Source organism: Carcharhinus amblyrhynchos, chromosome 11 (genome assembly GCF_965287045.1).
Source record: "Carcharhinus amblyrhynchos chromosome 11, sCarAmb.v2.hapA, whole genome shotgun sequence".
Lineage (NCBI taxonomy): Eukaryota > Metazoa > Chordata > Chondrichthyes > Carcharhiniformes > Carcharhinidae > Carcharhinus > Carcharhinus amblyrhynchos.
In genome coordinates, this window is record NC_137334.1 from 67,097,601 (window position 1) to 67,122,265 (window position 24,665).

At 42.5% G+C, this 24,665-nt stretch overlaps 1 protein-coding gene and 1 pseudogene across 3 annotated transcripts in view; one reads left to right on the plus strand and one right to left on the minus strand.

Moving 5' to 3' along the window:
• tmem163a (transmembrane protein 163a) overlaps nt 1-24,665 on the minus strand; it is a 155,622-nt gene that overhangs the window by 79,349 nt on the left and 51,608 nt on the right. The window lies entirely within an intron of this gene.
• Nucleotides 8,994-9,092, plus strand: LOC145350389 (small nucleolar RNA U3; annotated as a pseudogene).

Consider the following 24,665-nt stretch of genomic DNA (forward strand, 5'->3'; position numbering starts at 1 on the left):
TGACTTTGCATGTAAAATTTCCAATAGTTCAAGGTGTTGGCGATTAAAAAAAGAGGGGGCCCATTGAACATGGAGACGGCAATAAGCTCCTTACACCAGATTAACTGAGTCCCATCTCCTGACAACCAGCAAGAGCAGAAAAAAAGTCACCAATCAGAATTTGCCTGAGAGAAGCGCTCTCCCGTGGGGAAGGATAGTGATTGGATGTAGCTATAGTCAACTTTAAAGTCTCATCAAAAAAGAGTGAGTTTTAAAAGTTCAAGCTCTGAATAGCCTGCTGTATCTCAATGCATTTATTGGAAACTGTTTTAAAACCAACTTCTGATCATTGAACAAACCATACCTGAGTAATGTTCCTTAAGTGCATAACTTCCTAAAATACTCTACACTCAATTAATTATTTTTGAAGTCAGTGTTTTTACAGAGGCAAGCCTTATGGGTTTATTTTCATATTTGTTGATACCGTCTTCTTTCCCATTTCTATCTTATAATCCACTTGGCTGTGAGTATGACAGCTACTGCAATTTCTTTTCATATTCTCTGTCTAGAGTCAAAGTGAGACAGAGATATGGAAATATAACTGGCCCAGAAAGCGCATCCACCTCTGTTCCCCCTGCACAGCAAGGTTTCCATAGTACCATGAATCAAATGATCCATATTATGGGATCCTCTTGTTTACCTCCAGCAAGGGAAAGCAGAAGAAACCAACAAAAAGAGTGCTTACGGGCAGAATTCAGGTAAAAGATTGCTTTCCTAATGTGGGAGGGTAGGAAATAGTTATCTCAATGACAGGTCTGTAGATGTACAGATGGTTGTTGAACCAGCGCCAGGTGCAGTCGGTTCACAGATCAAGTAGTGAGCACCCAGGACAAAGATATCGTTGATAAAATTAAAAGTAGAATCGTGAATTATTTGAAGTAAATAACACTTCGATAGTATTAAAGCTGTCATAACTGTTTGAGGGAACAGATTGGCACTTGTGTACCATCTGGCGCATATTACATATTGAAATGCATAAGAGTGAGAATTCAGTTCTTCACACAGTAATCTAATCCAATATGTAATTAACCTAACGTTGTCCTATTGAAAGCTAATTTAAAGACACAAGCTGGAATTTTGATATGCTTCAGCCCAACTTTGTTTCCAGCAATGATCCAGAAGAGTTTTGGGATAATTTCCTGCTGAATAAGTCGGCTTTATTTAAGCCTGATGGAAATATGTAAGAAAATCACCATACAATTTAAGTAATTATTTTCATTAGAGCATCTCCCTACATTCCCTGTCTATCTCTGCATCTGCACTGGCTTTATAGTCAAATCTTTAGTATTCTCAGAATGATCTGTTAACCTAACCGCCCTGCCATCACATTCTAGGCATATTGCCAAGCCAGCTCATCAATTATAAAGATCTGGTGGGAACATTACATGCTTTGCATTAAAGAGTTCTGCAAAAATCCTTGGCTAACATCTAATTCCATTCCAGCAATTTACAGTTTTGGTTCCAAAGTTTCTGCTTGCAAAATAACTTTCATACAGAAATAATGAACCGGAACACAATTTCCTACGTACAATTCTCCTATGCACTATCACTGTCCAAAACAAAAGACAAGCAAAAGAAAACATAATTTCTCTTCATGGTTTACTGCATATTAAGGCATTTGCAGTAAAATCGAGCTTAAATTTGTACGGAGGTGATAAGATATTGCAATGGCACCTTGTAAACTGGTAGGTGGTGATGTTCCTATGCATTTAATAATGAGACCTCGTTTGTAATGGTCCAGCACAAGTCCACTAAGGTCCAATCTGCAAAGAGGAAATCACTAATATGCCTACCTTTGGCAAGTTAGAATCAATTGATGCAAATCATGAAGACTGGGTACAGTGTGTGCAGCATTTGCAATATATTTTCCAGGTTAATGGAGTAGAGAGAAGGATAAGAAGGAAGTTATATTGCTTCCAGTATGTGGGACCCAGACAAATAATTTGATCAGAAGCTTAACTTCTCCAGGTGCTCCTGCTCCCAATTTTTTCCCAGCTTGTGGAATTAGTAAAAAGGGCATTACCATCCTAAGCTCTCAGTAATATTACACGGGTACAAATTTAGTTCAGTGGAAAGAGCCCCAGAAGAGACTACTGCAGCCTTTGTAATGAGGTTAAGACGAATAGCAGAGTGCTGTGAGTTTGGTTCAACGTTGAATGATATGCTGAGGGACCGTTTGGTATGCAGTGTAAACAATATGACAATGCAGAAAAGTCTACTGGCAGAGTCAGAAGTAACTTTTTAAAAAGTGCTGGAAGTGGCTTAGCAATGGTAAGTGTTGAGATGGGGGACCCTAGAGCTACAAAGTGAACAGAATGGTAAGGTCCACCAGGTTTGGCAGAAAGCTGCTAGCAGCAGTGGCACCAAGAGTGAAGGTGTTGGTTTAAGTAAAGAGAGAAATATTGAAGCTGAAAGAATTCAAAAGTATAGGAAGTACAGTCAACAGCCTGGGAGTAATGTGGAGTGTCACCAATATGAGAAGAGCCAACTCAGAGAAGCAGAATGCTTCACATGTGGGAGAAGAGGGCATGAAAGGTACAAGTGCAGAAATAGGCAGGGCCTGCCCAGTACAAGTAGGGTAAATAATCCAGCTCAAGGGCATAAAATGGAGAAACATCCAGAAAGTGAACTAAATATTTTGTCAATGAACAACATAAAGGTGGGCAAGGTAACCCCAACTACTGTGGTGTTATTGGTGAGTGGCCATCCACTGAGGATGGGGATGGACATGGAGACCTCAGCCACAGTCATTGGAGAACAAACATACTAGTATCTCCAAGGAGGGGCTCCAATCCCCTGTGATTGAAGAACACTGCAGCCAAGCTAGCCACATACGCTGGAGAAGATATTTGAATGGTAGGAATGACCATAACTCCTATAAGCTGCAGGCAGTAGTCTGCTCAATTACTGTTGATTGTAGTTTCAGGCCAAAAGAACAAGTTTAATTGGACCTGACTGGTTTCAGGAAATCAAGTTAAACTGGATGGAATTTTTTTTAACTGTAGAAGAGGACGTATCTGAAGTTCTCAGAAGATACCAAAATATATTTCAAGAGTTGGGGAAGATTAAAGATTTAAATGCAAAAATCCAGGCTGATCCTGAAGTTAACCCTAGACCTGTGACTGACTCATCACTTGAAAATGATGAAACAGTGCTTAGATGTTTTGCAGACTTGGGCATTATTAAGCCCATGCAATTCTCAAAGGGGGCAACACCTATCTTACCAGTAATCAAACCAGGCAAGAACGTCCAAAAATGTGGAGACTACAAGCTGACAGTAAACCAGGCTGCAAAGCTGGATAGCTACCTCATCCCCAAAATAGAGGGTCTGTATGCAAAGTTAGCTCTCAGTCTAACATATACCAAGCTGGACATGAGCCTTGCTTACAAACAATTAGAACTGGACAACACATTGAGAGAGTACAGCACCATCAACACGCACAAGTAGTTACATCAGTGCACACATTTACTATGTGTAGCGTCTCGGTGGCTTCTGCCATTTTTCAACATATAATGGAGAGGTTGCTGCAGGATTTAATTAGTCTTGTTTATCTAGACAATGTTTTGATAACAGGGTCCACTGAAGAAGGGCATTTAGCCAATCTGGACAAAGTCTTGAAGAGATTTCAAAATGTACAAGTATGCCTGAAGAGAGAAAAGTGCAGCTTTCAAGTGAATAAAGTGGCCTATCTAGTTTATTGCATGAATGAACAGGGGTTACATCCTATGGAGGAAAAGTGGGAGCCATTCAGATAGCACTGGCCCCTGGGAACAACTCAGACCTCAAGTCCTTTCTCGGGCTAGTCAACAACTACGGGCGGTTCCTTCCAAATCTATAAACATTGGGGGCTCATTTGCACATACAATTGAAGAAACAACAGAGGGAGATGCTGGAAAACACCACAAAAAAGGTGTTCAACCAAGTAAAACAAGCACTTCAATCATCATGCCTGTTAGTACATTTTGACCCCATAAAAAAGTTGGTTCTTACTTTTGAAGCATCCCCATCTGGGGTGAGAGCTTTGTTATCCCATAGGATGGATGATGGGTCAGACAGACACATCACTTACATAGCAAGAACCCTTTCAGATGCAGATAAAGGGTATTCTTAAATTGAAAAGGAAGACCTAGCCATGATTTATAACATAAAAAATAATGAATATGTCTATTGAAGACGTTTCACTTTCATAACAGATCACAAGCCTCAGTTAGGGCTTTTTTAGGAAGACAAAGCAATTCCCCTGACTGCCTTGCTAGAATACAACAATGGGCTCACATAACATGCTGTACAAACCTTCATAGCTGGCATGAAGAAATTATCATCGACATCGCTTGAAACAAAGTTAGCAAGATTCCCAATTGCTCTCAGGACCAGTTACTGGAATAGCTCCCGCTGAGCTGTTGCTGAGTCTGAGTTTGAGGCCTCTGACGGTTCCAAGTTTGGTGGGGAGGGTGGCGTCAAGGCACAGTATGCAGAAAAGATTAATCAAGAGTTGAGAGAACATTTGAGGTAGATGATCCAGTATTTGTAAAAACTGGTTGGGAACAGATCAAGTTGGGTAGCAGGTGTTGAGTGGCCAGAACTGGCCCAGTATCCTACAGGGTGGAATTCAGGACAAAATTCTAAAGAAGCACTTATATCACTGGAAGGATAAGAGTCATCTCAAGGGCAAGTGTTGCAGCCTACTCTAATTTTGCCTGTTCGTTATGTTGTCCTTGGTTAAAGGAGTAAAGGGGTAAGTCAACCTGTTTCAGAGCCGACTGTTGATCCCAGTGAAACCACGAAATAGTGGAAAATAATGTGCCTGTACAAGAAAAAAGTCAGGCTCAAAGTTTAACCTAATAGCCTCTGCTGTTGAATCACAAACAGTTGAGCTACATCACTCCCAGAAAAAGCAAAAGTCCCCCAACAGACTGAGATTCTGACGTGTTAAAAATACATATTTTGTTAATGTTGAGTAAATAATTTAACTTTTTCAAGATATTTTGTCTAATAAGCTACTTAAAAGAGGAGGAATCTAGTTACGAGCCCCTTTAAGGGGGAGGCAAGCATCTGGAGGGTCATGTGACCTGATTACCCAATGAGTGGGAGCACACAAATCCTGAGCTTGGGCTTTTCCCACCAGAATTGACCCGAGAAGAAGCATAATGAAGCACTCTGTGCATGGTCTGAGTTAGTTAATAAATTGTTATTGTTGACCTGCTGGCCGCCAATAATTACAATTAGAACAGATACCCTTATCCTTCTTGTTGGTACAGATCCATGGTTTGGAAGAAGCTGTATAAGGAACACTGGTGAATTGCTGCACTACATCTAGTAGATGGTATGCACTGCTACCACTGTGGAGGGAGGGAATGTTGAAAGTGGCAAATGGGATGCTAATCAAGTGGGTTGCTTTGTCCTGGATGGTGTCAAGATTCTTGAGTGTTGTTGAAGTTGCAATCATGCGTGGATGTGGACAGTAATCCAATACACTTCTGATGTGTGCTTTGTAGATTGTGAACAGGCTTTGAAAAAAATGCCACAGATCTTTTGTGACTTCCTGAGAAGCCAGATTGGCCCTCAGTTTGATGTCTCATCTAAAAGATTGCACAACAGTGCAGCACTTCCTCAGTACTGCACTGGAGTGACAGCCTATAGTTTTGTGCCCAAGTCTTTTAAGTTAGACTTAAACACTCAGCCTTTTGATGCAGAGGTAAGAGCACTACTAACTGAGTCATGGCTGGCACACAAATGCTTTTCTAATAATCTAATGTCTGCCTATCTGTGCAAAGACAAGATGTCTGAGAGGGAATAGAAGCTGCACAAAATCTTTGCAAACTTGAAACAAGACACCCATAGGAATGCATCGATTTGCTTCAAGAGTAACAAGCTGGATGAGATTTGGAGAGCAATGTTTGAAACAGCTGGTAGTTGCCAAGTTCCACTTTGTGAAAATGAACTAGACACGATCCATTTCTAGCACAGCCCAAATGTGCTGCATAATGTGGCCACAACCCTTATTTTGTATGCTTCAGTTTTCCTTCAAACTACCACTGCAGGTGCAACAAGAATAAATCTTTCTTTAGTGCTTCATAAATATCCAAAAGTCATTGAGGCTTTGCTAAGTACATTTTGGCACCAAGTTATAGCAGCAAGAGATTCAGGCAACAAGACTTTCTGTTTTGATTATTGACAGTTTTCCAAGAGCACTTGGCATCACTGAAATGCACACATATGCTTACTTAAGCTAAGCATGGTCAAGCAGAAATAGAAAAATCAGTACGTAGAGCAAAGAACAAAGAACAACACAGCTCGGGAAACAGGCCCTTCGGCCCAAAGAGCCCGCGCCGCCATTTTAACATTATGAGTGCCCTCCTCCACCTATGACCTTTGTCTACACCTATTGGGGAAGATCAGTTTAGGGATAATTTGTTACATCAATCAGCCTAAGAGCAACAATGTTTGATGCAGGTCTGAACAGCCCACCATGATAACACCAGGTCACCTGAGTTTTGTATCATACAATATTCCAACATTCAAGATCCTTTCCAGGGACAGCCTTTCTTTTTGTAATTTTACAAAAGCCTAATTATGTCTTATGCTGGAAACCATACATAGAGATATTTTTCAGCAGCTGTCAGTGGATAAATCAGGAGCAGAAACCCCAATTGATTCCACTCTTTCTTAGCCTAAGCAACTGTAATATCCATCATGCTGAGTCAGGCAATCTTAGCACCAGACAATGATGACAGGGCACTACGACTGTTCTGACCGGCACACAAACTGCATTGGCACTTAATGTTAATACTTATGCACTAGTCACTCCACACTTGCAGTCAGTGTCAGACCAAAAACCAGATGAATGCACAGCTCACAGCAAAGTAATATTCCCAAAGGACAAATACAAGCAGTCACAGGGCAGTTATAGTCTTGACAGTAGGTGTTGGAAAAACCTTTACTGCGGAGAAATCAGTTCATGGCCATTTATTTATCTGCTGTAAGTGTTCATGATTGGAAGTTGGATTGCCAGTCTAGAAAGAACTTCTTACATGACGCCATCCAATCTTCCCAATTAAACGGTCAAACATAATGTTTGATGTTCCTTGCAAAGAAACAACAAAGTCATACTTCGACTTGAATTCAGAAATCAGTTATTAAGTACACAAGACTTGGCACAATATTTACTGCATTTAAAAAATGCAGAGTAAATGGAAGTGATATTCAATTTCGGCAGATAACAAGAAGCATGGTGTGGGGAGGCAGGTGTTGGTGGTGGTGGTAGCAACTCAGGCCTTGATTGTCACCCTGTCCAAGTGTCAGTCGAAGTGTATAATAAATCCATTACTACCTTTTCAGTATCTCAGCTGCAGTTGAGTTTCTCCCCAATCTTTAAAATATAAACTCAGTTGGAGTTAATTTTATATTCTGGAAGGGAACAGGGCCTCACAATCAATCACACATCAGACACAACAGCATAACATTCCACTGTCCAAATACCCTATCAATGTGATCTAGACATTGGCAGGAAGTAACTATCCAGCAGTAAAATTCAGGCAGCAGGAGATGCTCTGCCCTCAACCAAATCCCTGACACAAAGGAAGTTTTTCAGAGATCATGGATGATGAGGAGGAGATGACGACGGTACAGTGGTTAGCACTGCTGTCTCACAGCGCCAGGGACCTGGGTTTGATTCTGGCCTTGGGTGATTGTCTGGAGTTTGCATGTTCTCCCCATGTCTGTGTGGGCTTCCTCTAGATGCTCCAGTTTCCTCCCACAATTTAAAGATGTACAGGTTAGGTGAATTGGCCATGCTAAACTTCCCCTTAGTGTCCAAAGATGTGTAGGTTAAGTAGATTAGACACGGTAAATGCATGGGGTTATGAGCACAGGGTTGCCCACCTCTGTAAGATGCTCTTTCAGGGAGTAGTGCAGACTTGATGGGCTGAATGGATTCCTTCTGTATTGATCCTATGAAGTGTACGGGAAGACTGGGGGATGCCAAGGTTTATTTGTGTGATCCAGAGAGGCACTACTGATTCTCTTGGCTACTAGAAAGTTTTGTAAAAAATACTTTACTGGACCTCAATCAGCTATTCAACATCTTTGATTGCAGTCAAGCATCAGCACTCTTACCACCTGCCATTTAAAAGTGCATTTGGCCAGAGGTAGCAAGAGGATAAAGCCCCTACTCCATCTTTACTGTGGTGGAGGAGGTGGGGGCGGGGGGGGGGCGCGGTGGAGAAGAGAGCAGAATGGCACTGTGGTCAAGCTTCTCCCTTTGTTGCAACTTGGAAATTGACCTTTCCCGTTGCCAAAGCCTTTGAAATGGATCAACTTCCACTGAACGAATCTTGTGATTAAAGGCATTAGATGCATTTTATTTGACTTTAATGAACAGCAGCTGCAGTCAATTACAATATTTGGAGCCAATAGACCAGTGCATTGTCACCACTTCCTACAGATCCCACTATTATTCTGCTGTGTTCCAAGCAGTATTCCATCTTTGGCATGTAAAATAAACCAGCAGCATTATTAGAGCCATCAGGCCTGCAATTTTCTGACTTTCCATCAATAACACAGCAATTATGTGGGAGAAAAATATTTTACAGTAAAGAGCAAAATCTGAAAGGAGGGGAGTATTAATTCCATTTAAATCACTCCAAAAATATGATTATTAAACCCTGTTTAAATATTTAATTATTATAATGATGTGCTTTCCAAACAGGGGTAATGGTCTTCTAAATTGAGGGTTACCCAATTCCCAATGATACCTGTTTCCGTACTTTATGGGATTTTTTTTTTGTCCCCTTATAAATAATCTTTCAAATCTTCATTAAAATGATAGCTTCCCATTCGGCATCGCAAATGGGTCAAACTGAACAGCTCCCACACTGGGTTGGACCCTGCTGCAACACCGTGACTCACTACTGCAGCAACTGGTGAAGTGCAAATAAGGGTACATATAATCAACAAGACTATACTTTTAGGGATCATTTCTATAGTTTTTTTACTTGAGAAATGTGAGAAGTCTATAAGATTATGAGGGGTATGGACAGAGTAGATAGTCAGAAGCTTTTCCCCAGGGTGGAAGAGTCAATTACTCAGGGGGCATAGGTTTAAATGTGCGAGGGGCAAGGTTTGAAGGAGATGTACAAAGCAAGTTTTTTTTTTAAACACAGTAAGTGGCGGGTGCCTGGAACTCACTGTCGGGGAAGGTAGTGGAAGCGGTTACGGTAGTGACTTTTAAGGAACGTCTTCACAGTGCAGCTCTCCTTATTCCACTGCTCATTTCCAAAGTGATCTATGGAGCAGATATTAGAGTACAGTACTGCACATACAAGTAGATCCTGTCTCTAAAGTTGACCTGAATCATAGACAAAACTTTCAATCATCAGAAATACGAACTCAGTCAGAATACACCCAACCCTGAGAAGGAATTCATTAATCTGTCCCGCTAAAAACATACACCTTCATGAAAATAGCAGCATTATGTCCAAAAGAATAATTTACTAAGTGCCAGATTTTAGACTGACGATGGGTGAATCCTCAAGTCCAATCATGAAACAGAAGAAGAGGGATGTTTTCCAATAAATCTTCATCCATTAGAAAGTAGAAGTAACTCTGTACATATCACAACAGACTTACTGAGAGTTCTTCATTCACTAGATTTTATGAATAATATCGTACCAGAACAACTTCACAGGTTAACAATTTGTATTGTACAGTGCCTTTAATCCAATAAAGCTTCCCAAGGCACTCACAGCAGTGTTATCAAGGACCTGTGGTAGAACACAGGCGTGACATGGCGAATGGGTCAAATTGAACAGCTTCCACACTGGGTTGGACCCTGCTGCAACACCGGTGACTCACTCCTGCAGCAACTGGTGAAGTGCAAATCAGGGTTTATATAATCAACAAGATTATACTTGTAGGGATAATTTCTATTTTTTTTTACTTGAGAAATGTGAGAAGTCTACAAGGTTATGAGAGGCATGGATAGAGCGGATAGTCAGAAGCTTTTTCCCAGGGTGGAAGAGTCAATTACTCGGGGGCATAGGTTTAAGGTGCAAGGAGCATGGTTTGAAGGAGATGTACAAGGCATGTATTTTTTTTTTACATAGAGGGTGATGGGTGCCTGGAACTCACTGCCAGAGGAGGTAGTGGAAGCAGAAATGATAGTGACTTTTAAGGGGCATCTTGACAAATACATAAATAGGATGGGATAGAGGGGTATGGTCCCCAGAAGATAGGGGGCTTTAGTTCAGTTGGGCAGCATGGTCAGTGCAGGCATGGAGGGCCAAAGGGCCTGTTCCTGTGCTGTCATTTTCTTTGTTCAACTGCCCTGGCCTGTGCTTCAGCAGGTAGTCCCACTGTCCTACACCAGACTGATGAGGGAACTGCCAACTGGCTGAGAATTGCAAATTTGACATCTAGTTGTTCCGTGTTAGTAGTGTTGTATTAGTCATAGATGTGTCAAACAAATGTTATGATGTGGAGATGCCGACGTTGGTCTCGGATGGGCACAGTAAGAAGTTTCGCAACACCAGGTTAAAGTGCAACAGGTTTATTTGGAATCACGAGCTTTCAGAGCACTGCTCCTTCATCAGGTGAATCAAACAAATGTTGTCACTGACTGACATAGAGAACTCTTAGGGCTTTTTTAATAGAAGTAGTTTGGTCAAAGAGATTGATTTAAAGAAAGATTTTAAAGGAGGTGAGAGAAGTAGAAAGATGGAGAGGTTTAGGGAGGGAACTTCAGAGCTTCAGGCCTCAACAGCTAGCAGTACTGCTGCCAATAGCCGAGCAAATAAAATCAGTTATATTCATGAGGCCAGGGATTGAGGATTGTGTCACAGATGGCTGTGAGATCAGAAAAAAACTACAGAGTTTGGGAGGAAGGTGTGGCCATGAAGAGATTGAGCACTTAAAACTGAAGCTTTGATTAACTGGGTGTCAATGTAGGGCAGCAAGCATAGAGGTGATAGGTGAATGGGACTGAGTGTGAGCTAGGCCAGCAATGAAAGACAAGTTTACAGAAGGTCAACTATGGGAGGCTGGCTACAACTGGCTTGATACATGAAAACAGGCAAAGGCAACCGCACCCAGCTGGACAATAATGGAGGCACTGGAGAAGGATAGTGTGATCATCTATGTCAAAGGCTGCAGATCGGTCATAGCAAAGTGCTGGGTTCCCAAAAGCTGGCAATCCAGGACTTCTAACAAACATTACTTTATTCACTAGCTGAGCAGCTACTCCAAACTTGTACCGTAATTGCACTCTGGGGAGGACACCCATGCTGTGACCCTTACATGACCCTTTAGTGGCCACATCATCACTTGACCACTTGGTGTACAGGTCAAGAAGGACGCAGAGTAAGAATGGTGATGAGTAATACTGGCATTTGTGATATTATAAGAGCCATTTTGATACCAAAGCCATGGCAGAAACCTGATTGGATGAATTCAATCATGGACTTCTGGATAACCATGGATTTGAGAGACAGCAACATGTTCATAAAGTTTGGAGATGAAAGGGAGTTGGAGATGAGACCAGAAGGGTTGATTATTGAATGAGAGGAGAAATGAGGCAGGTTTGAATAAGTGGGGGACAGTAGACAGAGAACTGTTAACAATATCTTGGAGAAGATTCTTAGAGATAGGATCTATACACATTTAGAACTGAAATAGTCTCATTAGCAATAAACAACATGGTTTTGTATGAGGGAGGTCATGCCTCACAAATTTGGTTGCGTTTTTTGAGGAGGTGACAAAAATGATTGACAATGGAAGGGTCGTGGATGTCGTCTACATGAATTTTAGTAAAGCACTTGACAGGCTGGTATAAAAGGTTAAGTCTCACGGGATCAAAGGTGAACTAGCTAGATGGGTAAAGAGCTGGCTTGGCCATGGAAGACAGAGGGTAGCAGTGGAGGGGTCTTTTTCTGATTAGTGGTGACCAGTGCTGTTCCACAGGGCTCTGTACTGGGACCTGTGCTGTTTGTGACATATATAAGTGATTTGGAAGAAGATATAGCTGGTTTGATTAGTAAGTTTGCGGACGACACAAAGATTGCTGTAGTTGCGGATAGTGATGAACATCGTCAGAGAATACAGCAGGATATCAATAGGCTGGAAAATTGGGCGGAGAAATGGCAGATGGATTTTAATCCAGATAAATGTGAAGTGATGCATCTTGGTAGATCTAATGCAGCGGGGAGCTATACAATAAATGACAGAACCATCAGGAGTATAGACACACAGAGGGATCTGGGTGTGCAAGTCCACAGATCCTTAAAGGTGGCAGTACAGGTGGAAAAGGTAGTGAAGATGGCAAATGGTATGCTTGCCTTTATTGGACAGGGCATCGAGTATAAAAGTTGGCATATGATATTGCAGTTATATAGAACATTGGTTGGGCCACATTTGGAATATTGTGTCCAGTTCTGCTCACCACACTACCAGAAGGATGTGGAAGCTTTGGAGAGAGTACAGAAAATGTTTACCAGGATGTTGCCTGGTATGGAGGGTCTTAGCTATGAGGTGAGATTGAGTAAACTAGGGTTGTTCTCCCTGAAAGAACTTTATAAAATTATGAAGGGCATAGACAGGGTGAACAGCTGGAAGCTTTTTCCCAGGTCAGAAGTGATAAACACAAGGGGTCAGAAGTTCAAGGTAAGGGGAGCAAGGTTCAATACAGATATGTAGGGGACTTTTTTTTTTTACACAGAGGGTGTGGGGGCCTGGAATGCACTACCACGTAAGGTGGTTGAGGCAGACATGTTAGGATCACTTAAGTCTCATCTAGATAGCCACATGAACAGACTGGGAATAGAGGGATACAAACGATGGTCTAATTAGGAACATATGATCGGTGCAGGCTCGGAGGGCTGAAGGGCCTGTTCCTGTGCTGTATTGTTCTTTGTTCTATTATCAGCTAATGCAGAAGCCAGGAAGGAAGTTGGGTTCATAAAAGCAGAAAATGTTGGAAATACTCAGTAGGTCAGGCAGTATCTATGCAGAGAGAAACACTTTGCAGATCTGTGCATCACAACAGTTTTTGTTTCAGATTTTCTGTTTTTATTTCAGATTTCCAGCATCTGCAATATTTTAGTGTTGTATAACGAAGTTGGATGGTCAGTAGTTTAGTGTGATTAGGATCAATGAAGCAGGAAACAGGTTTTGATGGATCAGATGTGCACTGAAAGGGTCTGAGGAAAGGGAAGAAAGAAATTGGAAAAAGACTGGAGTTCAGGAGAATCATATGAAAGTTTCACCTGGTGAGGAATAGAGGGGGATGGTGGTGTTGTGGTAATGTCATTAGATCAGTTACCCAAAGACTGAGAACAGAGGCAGATTTACAATGGAACAGATAAGCCAGAATGTTATCACCATTTACACCAGTGGGATTTTCCCATCCTGCTGCAGTGAACAGAGATTTGGCTAGGCGCCAAATTCTCCAACTTTGCTGCAGTGGGAGCTGATAAGATCATGCCCATAGTGATTAGGCACAGGGCTCCAATAGGGGGGGCCCCACGCCGGGCTAATGCACTGGACATCCAGTTGGAGGCTAATTACATTGCGTTTGCTGATGATAGGTTCAATGAGCCTATCAGTAGCAAGTGCAGGGCGAAATCTGACTCCGATTGGTGAGTCTGCAAGGCAGGAAAACTGGTTAACTTGAGGTGTGCGCACACATGAGACTGAGGAGAGGAGCAGGAGAGGCTGCTACAAATTTGCAAATCAAGCCACAAGGAGCCAAGTAGGTGAGCAATCTTGTGCCAGGCGCCAGCTCTAGTGGACACTATCCAACAGTCACAAGTGCATGAAGCACAACTGCTGAATCTAGCCCTGAGATTAGCCACTGAGCAGGCAAGGCAAGCAGGTGGCCAGAAATGAAGGTGAGCACGGGGCTCCACGAACTATAAATCCACTTCTGGACACAGGCTCATTATCTGGAGACACTGGTTCAAATCTCACCATGGCTGGTGGACTTTAAATTAAATTAAACATATCTGAAACATAAAGCTGGCCACAGTAATGGTGTTTTTGAAGCTGCCATCAATCACCATAAAAATAATGTCCTTTATGGAAGTATACATGTGGTTCCAGATCCACAGCAATGCAATTGGCTCTTAACCACTTTCTGAAAGGGCCTAGTGAGCCACTCAGAATAAGAGCAATGAGGAATGAGTAATAAATGCTGGCTTTTTGCCAGTCATGCCCACATTCCATCAAAGAATAAAAAAATGACAGTGGCAGCTGATGGTTTCAATCTCACGGACAACAAAGTTTTTGTCGTTGATGTTGGACATGATGGAGGAAGCAGGGAAGTTGGGGTTAAGACGACAGTCTGGAATAGGGAAAAGAAGCTGGGAATTTCAGGGTGGTTCTAAAACCATCTAAATGGAAAGGGAGCAAGGTGGAGCAATCTCCCTCTAAGCCTTCTCAGAGGCATAGCCTCAGATTTTGCAAGATTATTTTTATAGCCGAAAAAGGAGTCAGACCTTCCGACAATATCAATAATTGCAGGAACAGAGGCATTTAGTTTAGACACAACCAGTAACACACCATCCACATACAATGTGATCTTATGTTCTTTCTACCACTAGACAACCCAAATACTTAAGAAGTTTATGTATTAGCGTCACAAATAGGCTTACGTTAACATTGCAATGAAGTTACTCTGAAAATCCCCTAGTTGCCACACACTCCAGCATATTCGGGTACACTAAGGGAGAATTTAGCATGGCCAATCCATCTAACCTGCATGTCTTTTGGATTGTGGGAGGAAACCAGAGCACCCAAAGAAAACGCGCACAGACACAAGGAGAACATGCAGACTCCACACAAACAGTCACCTCAGCCGGGAATTGAACCCAGGTCCTTGGTGCTGTAAGGCAATTGTGCCACCTGCATACTGAAGGACTATGTCTAATTGCCTCCACTAGGGATTCAAATGCTATTGCAAACAACATTGAGGATAATTGGCAACCCTGCCTAGTCCCTCGTTGAAGACTAAAATGATCAGATCTATAACTGTTAGTAAGAACTGCCACCAGTGGACTTTTTTAAAGCACATATATCCACTTAGCAAACTCCTCTCCCAGCCCAAATTTCTGCAGCACATAGCACAAATAATTCAATTTCACCCATTCAAAAGCTTTCTCTGCATTAAATGAGATCATTAAGCTATCTGTCGCCTGCTTTTGGAAGACCTGAATAATATTTAGACCATAAGAGACTGTAAGGTATACAAACAGAATTAGGCCATTCAGCCCATAGAGTCTGCTCCACCATTCAATCATGGCTGATGTGATTCTCATCCCCATTCTCCTGCCTTATCCCCTAACCCTTGATCCTCTTATTGATTAAGAAGCTATCCAGCTCTGAATTAAAGACACTCAAGGACCTGGCCTCCATAGCCGTCTTGTGGCAATGAGTTCCACAGATTCACCACTCTCTGGCTGAAGAAATTCCTCCTTATCTCAGTTTTAAAGGAGTGTCCCTTCACTCTGAGGCGGCATGGTAGCACAGTGGTTAGCACTGCTGCTTCACAGCTCCAGGGTCCTGGGTTCGATTCCCAGCTCGGGTCACTGTATGTGTGGAGTTTGCACATTCTCCTTGTGTCTGTATGGGTGTCCTCTGGGTACTCCAGTTTCCTCCCACAGTCCAAAGATGTGGGGGTTAGGTTGATTGGCCATGCTAAGAAATTGCCCCTTAGTGTCCAGGGATGTGTAGGTTAGAGGGATTAGTGGGTATAATATGTAGGGATTTGGGGATAGGGCCTGGGTGGGATTGTGTTTGGTGCAGACTCGATAGGCCGAAGGGCCTCTTTCTGTACTGTAGGGTTTCTATGGTTCTGAGGTTGTGCCCTTGAGTTCTATCTCTCCCGCAAGTGGAAACATCCACTTTATCTATGCATCTCAGTATTCTGTAAATTTCAATTTGATCCCCTTTCATCCTTCTAAACTCCACTGAATATAGACATGGATTCCTTAACTCCCCTCATATGACAAACCCTTTATTCCTGGAATCATTCTTGTGAATGTCCTCTGGACCCCCTCCAAGGCCAGCATGTCCTTCCTTAGGTATAGGACCCAAAACTGCTCACAATATTCTAAATGGGGTCTGACCAGAGCCTTATACAGTCTCAGCAGTACATCCCATCTCTTGTATTCTAGCCTTCTGGAAATGAATGGTAACATTGAATTTGCCTTCCTAACAGCCAACTGATCCTGCATGTTAACCTTAAGAGAGTCCTGAATACCTCTGAACATTGTTACACAAATTCATGCCTTTTATGAACCCAGTCTGATCACCCTGGAAAATAAAAGAGTGGATATTTTCAATCTAAATTCCAGAATGAAATTGGTCTGTTGGATGTACATCCCTCAGGATTCTTGCCTGTCTTCAAAATTAACGATATTCACTTCTCGAAGCAAATCAGGTAGCAGAGCTGCTTCAGATGAATGATTATGCATGCTGATCAGAGGATCTATTCACAAGTCTTTAAATTCCTTGTTAAACTCTGAAAACCATCAAGCCCAAGAGGCTTACCAGATTGGAGATAGCTCAAGGCAACAACCACTTCCCCTTCAGAAATAGGGGCATTTAGGGTCCTTAGAAATTGTTGGGAGTTTAAACGAAAAGAAATGTTTCATTGTTTACTAGTGCATCTCCAAACTGATCTGTTTTATATAAATCAGCAATGAGCTTTTAAAGGCTTATTAATATCCCCCGTCTTAATCATTCTATTACCCTTAGAATATAGCATGGAGCAAACAGCTCTAGAGCCTACCTTCTTCTTAGTAAAGACAGCCAAATAGCTACTTGGTTTATTTCCAAACTCATGTAGTTTTTGTTTGGCAAACGTTATACTCTTCTCAGCATGTTAAGTCAGCAATGAGTCCAGTGCCATTTGGATTGCATTAATTTCTTTCAGCATCGAGTGGCTAGGATTCTTATCAGACTCCCTCTATTTTTCAGCCAATTTTACTTCAAACTGGCACTGTTACACCAGCACTTTACCCTTTTTGCTGGCCATATATGAACTGACTGAACTCCTTACAAAAGCCTTACAGGTTTCCCACAGGATTGAGGGGCTTACTTCAGAGAGAAAATTGACCGAGTAGAAGAGATCAAATTCAACCTCAAAGTAAGAGATAAAGTCATGATCATTAAGTAGCAACGCATTAAATGTCCAAGACCTAGACCAAGGATGAATCTTCTTCAATAAAAATTCCAGGAAGACAGGGGCGTGATCAGAGATCAAAATAGTATCGATGGAGCTGGAGACCACTGAGTGTAATATTGTTTTGGCATGAAAAAAAATAATTACATTGGTAATTATTTCTTCACATACCAATGCCTTTGCCTGTTGAGTGGAAAATTCCTAGTTATGGGAAGTCTGTCCATCAAAGGATTAAGATGACAGTTGAAGTCCCCACCTATGGCCTTCAGCAAAATCCATAAAGACTTTAGTAACAAAATCAGGTGAATAATATAGGGAGCTGGGGCCATAGGCGGCCATTATCAAAATGCTTTCCCTGTGTAGCAGTCCCTTAAGAGTAACATACCTCGCCCATGTATTCTTAATCTAAAATTCTCCAATCTAAAAGGCATATTCTTATTAACTAAAACAACAACCTCACAGCTACTGGCTAAGAATGAGGCAAAAAAAAATCACCTGCCCATCCAGTCCCACTTCAATTTAAGGTGCTCCTTGTCATCTAGATGAGTTTCCTGCATCAAAGCTACATCAACTTCCTCCTTTTTAAAGGATACACTAAATCTTTTTGCATTCCAGGAGCAAAGTTTCTAAGTAGGTTCCGCCATTGCTTATTCAGCCAAAGAGAATATAGGACACTGATATAAAAATGGGCTAAAGAGAGTATGGAATACTGACACAAAGAAAATTCAACCTTAAAGTAATCACCAAATATTTTCCTGCCTCGCTCAGGCATGCGCCAAAACCTACTTACTCCAACTCCAACTATACCAGAAGGGCCTGTGACACATTATAAATTTTTTTTCTAGAACAAGTCTTTTTTTATAGAACAATAGGTTTACAGGAACAAATTAATGTTTCTTTAATCCCAAAATAAAAAAAATACAAAATGATTTGTTCTAAGGGGGTTTTCCTCAGCAAATGTGAGGCCGTGTAGGACTATACCTACAAACCTTCCATCCTTACATGAAAGAGTCTTTCTCATCAAAAAAGACGAGACAAGATAAGCCACAAAAAGTGGTGAATTCAGAATGCCCTTACTGCATTCTAACCCCTCCTATTAAGACATGAGCCACTTGCCCGCCTCCCAGCAGTGGTGCTACCCCTGCTTATCACAATCAGTAAAAAGTCTGACAACACCAGGTTTTAGTCCAACCTATTTATTTGATAATATACTCACAAGCTTTCGGGGTTAGTCCCTTCGTCAGGTGAATGGAGAGTTCTGGCCTCAGACAGAGCATATAAAGAGCTCTCCATTCACCTGACGAAGGGACTAACCCCGAAAGCTTGTGAGTATATTATCAAATAAATAGGTTGGACTAAAACCTGGTGTTGTCAGACTTTTTACTGTGTTTACGCCAGTCCAACGCCGGCATACCCACATTATCACAATCAGAGCAAAGGAGACACAGACCACCATTATAAGCATATGGATGAAAAGAAAGAAGATTTTTTTTTTTTTACACAGCCCATTGTACAATCTGCACAGCGTACTTCTTAACTAGAACGAGCACATTGAAGAATGTTTTCCATTAAGAACAAGCGGAGCTGCCTGCCAATCTGAAGGATAAAAGCTCACTGTAGTACTCAATTACTGGATCACTCCTGTCAGAATGATGAATACCAGCACAGAATCAGGAAGGAATTATAATGACAAGGGACAGAGTCCAGATTTTACATGAACTGCAGTCTGCTATTCCAAATTATTGCTTCCACAGTGTTCATTAAAGCCACGGCTTTAACCAGATTGTCGAACGTCTTTAAAGAACTGTTGAATGCCACCTTCCGTGTAGCAGGATACAGTGGGTCATATTGCAACCGCATAAGGTGCGGCAGCTGCCCTTTTACCTCCTCCCTGCTCACCACCCCAGGGCCTAAACACTTGATTCAGGCGAAGCAGCACTTCACATACATCATCCTTGTCCAATTCCTCTCCCAGCCCACCCCAATAGTATAAATCTCTGCTGATTCTATTTGTTCTTAGCTCTGACTAAGGGTCATCTCTAAGCTCAAAGTGTTGGCTCTACTCTCTCCCCACAGATGCTGTCAGAGCTGCTGAGATTTTCCAGCATTTTCTGTTTTTGTTTCAATTCTGGCATCCGCAGTATTTTGTTTTTATGCTTTCACCTCCTTTAATCTGGTCTATTGCATTCGCTGCTCCCAATGTGATCTACTCTACATTGGAGAGACCAAATGCAGACCGGGTGATCACTTTGCAGAACATCTTTGGTCCATTCGTGTTTAATGAATTTACTGGATTTTTATGAAGATGTGACTAGCGCGGTAGACAGAGGGGAACCAGTGGATGTGGTGTTTTTAGATTTTCAGAAGGCGTTCGATAAGATGCCTCACAAAAGGTTGCTGAAGATTAGGGTACACGGAGTTGGGGGTAAAGTGTTAGCGTAGATTGAGGATTGGTTATCTAACAGGAAGCAGAGAGTTGGAATCAATGGGTGCTTTTCTGGTTGGCAGTTGGTGACTAGTGGAGTGCCGCAGGGATCGGTGCTGGGGCCTCAACTGTTTACCTTATTGGTCCCCTTATTTGCATAAGGATATATTGGCCTTGGAGGGAGTACAGAGAAGGTTCACCAGGCTGATACCAGAGATGAGGGGGTTAGCTGATGAGGAGAGATTAAATAGACTGGGCCTGTACTCGTTGGAGTTTAGAAGGCTGAGGGGAGATCTTATAGAGTCTTACAAGATAATGAAGGGGCTAGATAGAGTAGAGGTAGAGAGATTCTTTCTGCTTAGAAAGGGTAGCAGAACTAGAGGGCACAGCCTCAAAATAAGGGAGGGGGGGTGCAGTTTAGAACAGAGTTGAGGAGGAACTTCTTCACTCAAAGGGTGGTGAATCTCTGGAATTCTCTGCCCATTGAAGTGGTGGAGGCTACATCATTGAATATATTTAAGTCATGGGTAGATAGAATTCTGATAGACAGGGGAATTAAGGGTTATGGGGAGAAGGCGGGAAAGTGGAACTGATCCACTTCAGATCAGCCATGATCTTATTGAATGGCGGGGCAGGCTCGAAGGGCTAGATGGCCTACTTCTGCTCCCATTTTTTATGTTCTTATGTTCTTATTCACAAGCACGACCCAGATCTTTCTATCACTTGCCCTGCTCTCCTGTCCATGTTGTCTTTGGCTTTTGCAATGTTCCAGTGAAACCCAATGCAAATTGGAGAAACAGCATCTCATCTTCAAATTGGCCTCCTTACTGCCTTCCAGACTAAACACTGAGTTCAACAACTTCAAGCCATGGACTGTATCCTCCCCCTTCATTCCATTTCTACCCATTTATTTATTTTTAAGTTATTTTCATTTCTTCCATTTTTTATATCTTGCTATCCATCGTTTTTTCCTTTCTCACTGTCTCCCCTCCTCCCACACCACTAGGGCCATCTGTTACCTGTTTCAGCTCATCCTTTCTCACACCGCTCACCTTTGTTCTGCCATTTACACATTCTGATCTCTTAACGGGCCACAATTAGCACCATTCTTAGCCATGATCACCACCATTTACATTCCCTTTGTCTTTTTGCCTACGACATCTTTGTCAATCTCTCCATCTTTAACCAGTGGCTCTCTATCCACCTCCTACAGCTTCCCCCTATCCTCAGCACAACAATATAAATCTCATTCCATTTTCTACTGTCTTCAGCTCTGACAAAGGGTCATCCAGACAAGAAACGTCAGCTCTGTTCTCTCTCCACAGATGCTGCCAGACTTGCTGAGATTTTCCAGTATGTTCTATTTTGCGTTGTAGCACAGGTCATGTTGTTGTTCTACGAGCAAAGTGATACCAAGGCCTGGACTAATAATTCTGTCAATACGAGTTCAAAACTCAGAATAGCAGTCTTATCATTTGAATTCAATGAAAATAAAAATCAATTTAGAAACTTGAAAAAAAACTAGAACCAGCTGGTTCGGGCAAAACTTCCCAAAGAAATGCTAAGAGTCATAACAGCATGAATAATGGAGCGCTCCACGCCACAATCCTACAATCTTGTCACTTCTTCAGAGAGTTGGGGGTTTCACACCAGTACTGGGGGAGGAGGGGGGGGTTGGATTGAAGGAAGGGGGGTGTGAGTGGGAGGGATGCTAACCATGCTGGTGAGCCCGACTTCAGAGCATTCAGGTGCCTCGATCTCATGGTGCACTGAGAGACCTGTTTCCACCCCCCCTGGACATTGGAACCACCCATCCCGCCTCACTAATCAGCGGCATGTTCCCCCACTCTCTCCCTGACATGGGTTGTCAGTATCGTGGCATCAGGGCACTCCCAATGGGTCCTCCTGCTCGACTCTTGATGTGCACCCGTCTTGACCCCTGACATGACCCCCCCGCCCCCCAAGAAAGTCATGCTTCATGATTTACCCTGCACAACTCCATCCCTCCCACGACACAACTCCTCCTCCCGCTCCCCCCCCCCCCATCATGGCACCCACACAGGCCCCAGGCCCAAGTGGCACCCCCGGGTTGTCCATGGTCACTGCTTGTGTGCCAGGTGGGCACTGCCTGCCATGCCCCCAACCAACAAACATGACCACTGTACTAGGTCTCTGCTTGTGGAGACCAATAGTGATTCTCTCCATGATTGTGCCGTGACCAGAGAATTTCATGTGCTGGGATTTGAATGGGCTATGCATATTTAAATGCAATTTAAAATAACTAGTTCGCGCCATTAGAAAGAATCTGGGAGAATCACAAATTGTTTGCTGTCGGAAGCAAAACCAATATTTCTAGGCCTGCACGCTATTCTCCGTGATCGGCACATTCTGCTACGGGCGCGGCAAGGTACTGATGCCATTTAGTCAAAGAAATCTGCTATCCTTTCTTGAACAGAGCAACAATGATGTGGTTAACACTAATCCCTCTGAGGTGGCCAAGAAAACATTAAACTGCTAAACTTTAGCAGCTCAAGAAAACACACTATCCTTCTCCAAAGCCACTAAGAATGGGAAGTAGACTGGCTAGAATTCTAATGCCCCGCCCGCCATGGGAATCAGAATGGGGGAGGGGCGGACAATGGGAAGGTCCATTGATCTCGGGTGGGATTTTGTGGTTTTGGGACGAGTGAGGCTGTAAAATCCCACTCATTTGCCAGAATTTCACCACCACATCTGCCCTGAAAGCAGGGCGGACACGTCACGCAGAATGGAATTCTCTGTTAGTCTTGGGTGGAATTTTACGAGCCTTGCCCAAGTGAGGTTGTAAAATATCAACCATTATCTCTGTTTATGTAAAATCTCTGTGTTGGAGGTTAGGGCAAATGAAAGTAAGCCATACTCAAGCAGCTTTAAGGTTTATTATTAAGCAATGTGCCTTGCCAGTCTCACATGTTTTGTGAAAAATTAACCTTCCAGAAAGCATTCACTTTAAGACGAATTTTTTTTTTTCTGAAAGAGGATTCGCTAAAAAGAATGAGTTTGACAGGTTTGCGTAAGGACATGTTGTTCTATCTGATACAATCTGACCTACTGAAAACTCTAGCCAAGGGGTTACACATAAGCACCTAATAGCTGTGATGATGAATGTTCTTGCTTCCCACTCCTCCCAAGCCCCTGTGGGACGAGAGGAAACGTTGATCAATAATGCCGTGCACAGATACATCAAGCAAGCCAGTAATTTATTTTTCCCCTATAAACACCTTCAACAATCAGAACCATAGAATGGTTAACAGCACAGAAAATGGCCATTCAGCCCATCATTCCTGTGCTGGTTTTCTAAAGAGCAATTCACCCAGTGCTAATCCCCCTCCCCTCCCACTGATTCTGAATATTCTCTATTTTCAGATAATGGCATAATTCCCTCTGGAATACTGCCTTTGAATCTGATTTCACCATACTGAAGTAGGTTTTGTGGCGCAGCGGGCAGCATCCTTTTCTCTGATGCAGACGCTCTGGGTTCAAGTCCCATTAAGGAAGACATGTATATAATGTAACCAAGCAACTTGGTTATCAACCTGTAAATTCTTCCAATGGCAGACAGTAGGAGGGATTTCTGTTTAGCCACGTGATTGGATGTTCTACCATAGCTCCAGGCTGCAACATGCATATAAAAGTTCACGTTGCCATAGCAATTTGAATTCCCTGAGTGATCTGTAACATGCCACCACATTCTCAGGCAATCACTCCAGCTCTGAACCACTTGCTGTGTGGAAATGTTGCTTCTTTTCCAGTGAGATGAAATCTGTGCCATCTGGTTCTCGACGTTTTCACCAAGGGAAACACCTTTTCCCTATCCACTCTGTCCAAAATCCTCATGATTTTGAATACTTCTACCAAATCTCCTCTTAACATTCTCTTCACCAAGGATAATAATTTGGACATCTCCAAGCTACCTCCATAAACGAAGTCCCTCCTCCCTGAGACCATTGTTGTGAACTCTTTTCTATATCCCCTCTAATGCCTTCACATCCTCCCTAAAATGAGGTGGCCAGAACTGGACACAATACTCCAGTTGAGGCTGAATTGTTTTTTTATACAAGTTAAATACAACCTCCTTTCTTTTGCATCCTATACCCCCATTGATAAAGCCTCAGATGCTGTATGCTTCCATAGAGTTATAGACTCATGGAATCCCTGCAGTGCAAAAGGAGGCCACTTGGCCCATCAAGCCTGCACTGACAATAATGCCACCCAAGCCCTATTCCCTTAACCCCACCTATTTACCCCGCTAAACCCCCTACCCGCTGCCAGCTCAAAGGGACAATTTAGTATGCCCAATTCACCTAATCTGCTCATCTTTGGAGTGTGGGAGGAAACCGGAGCACCCAGAGGAAACCCACCCTGACAGGGGGGAGAATGTGCAAACTCCACACAGCCGGTGACCTGAGGCCAGAATTGAACCTGGGTGCTGACACTGTGGGGCAGCAGTGCTAGCCACTGTGCCACCACGACCTGCTTTATTAACAGACAGACTGAAAACCCACATCAAAATGAAAGGATACTATAATTTTTTTTTACATTGCTGGATTCCTCCATCTAGGGTGTTTTTTTCCTTAAAACACCGATGTAACTATATATACCCCAAGATACAATCTAGGTCAAAATGTGTAGAAATTACAAGGTGTTGCATTACATCAATATCCAAGTGGCCAACAACAAGCAAGACAGGATCTTTCAGTTTGATACCTACTTTCCACACATCAGTCATTGTTTTATTTCACAGTGAAATCAGGCTTGTAAGGTGACACCTAAAACACCAAGGTAATCGAATGCAGTCCTGGCTAATAGCACGTTGGCAAAGAGAATGAATACAGATACAAGGTGAATGCAGTTCCCAGAGAGAACAAAAGCTAAAAACTGCAGTAGCTGAAAATCTGAAATTAAAAACAGAAATACTCAGCAGGTCACTTATGCATCTCACTGTTCTAAAATGTTTACTGACTTTGCCAATCTGCACATTTGAAGCG